Genomic DNA, 1,298 nt, shown 5'->3' on the forward strand with positions numbered 1-1,298 from the left:
TTATAGAAGTTTACAAAATTATGAGAGGCATGGATAGGATAAATAGACAAAGTCTTTTCCCTGGGGTCGGGGAGTCCAGAACTAGAGGGCATAGGTTTAGGGTGAGAGGGGAAAGATACAAAAGAGACCTGAGGGGCAACGTTTTCATGCATTGAGTGGTACGTGCATGGAATGAGCTGCCAGAGGATGTGGTGGAGGCTGGTACAATTGCAACATTTAAGAGGCATTTGGATGGGTATATGAATAGGAAGGGTTTGGAGGGATATGGGCCGCGTGCTGGCAGGTGGGACTAGATTGGGTTGGGATATCTGGTCGGCATGGACGGGTTGGACTGAAGGGTCTGTTTCCATGCTGTACATCTCTATGACTCTATAACTCTGTCTATCACTTGCTGCTTTATGCTGTTTGGTGTGCAAGTAGTCCTTTTGGATGGTTTCACTAGGTTAACACCTCATCTTTAGGTATGTCTGGTGCTGCTCCTGGCATGCCCTCCTGCACTCTCCATTGTACCAGGGTCGATCCCATGGCTTGATGGTAATGGTTGAGTTGGTGATATGCCTGACCATGAGGTTACAGATTGTGCTGGAGTACAATTCTGCTGCTGTAGATGGCCCACAATGCCTCATGGGTGTCCATTCTTGAGTTGCTAGATCTGTTTGAAGTCTGTACCATTTAACATGGTGATAGTGCCACACAACACGATGGATGTTATTCTTAGTGTGAAGGAGGGACTTCGTCTCCACAAGGACTGTGCAGTGGTCACTCTTTCCGATACTGTCATGGATAGATGCATCTGCAGTTGACAGATTGGTAAGGATGAGGTGAAGTATGTTTGTTCCCTCTTGTTGGTTCCTTCACCAGCTGCCACAGACCCAGTCTAGCAGCTATATCCTGTAAGACCTGACCAGCTCCAGTAGTATTGCTGCCAAGCCACTCTTGATGGTGGACATTGAAATCCCCCACCCAGACTACATTTTGTGCCCTTCCATCCTCAAGTGCTTCCTCCAAGTGTTGTTCAACGTGGAGGAGTACCAATTCATCAGCTGAGGGAGGACAGTATAAGGTAGGGGGTTTCCTTACCTATGTTTAATCTGAGTTAGAGACAAAAATACTGTGGATGCTGGAATTCAAAGTAGATAAGCAGGAGGCTGGAAGAACACAGCAAGCCTCCTGCTTGTTGTTATTAACCTGAAGCCATGAGACTTCATGGGGTCCAGAGTCAATGTTGAGAACTCTCAGAGCAACTCCCTCCCAACCATTGTGCTACCACCTCAGCTGGGTCTATACTGCCAGTCAGA

Source organism: Chiloscyllium plagiosum, chromosome 31 (genome assembly GCF_004010195.1).
Source record: "Chiloscyllium plagiosum isolate BGI_BamShark_2017 chromosome 31, ASM401019v2, whole genome shotgun sequence".
In the NCBI taxonomy this organism is placed as follows: domain Eukaryota; kingdom Metazoa; phylum Chordata; class Chondrichthyes; order Orectolobiformes; family Hemiscylliidae; genus Chiloscyllium; species Chiloscyllium plagiosum.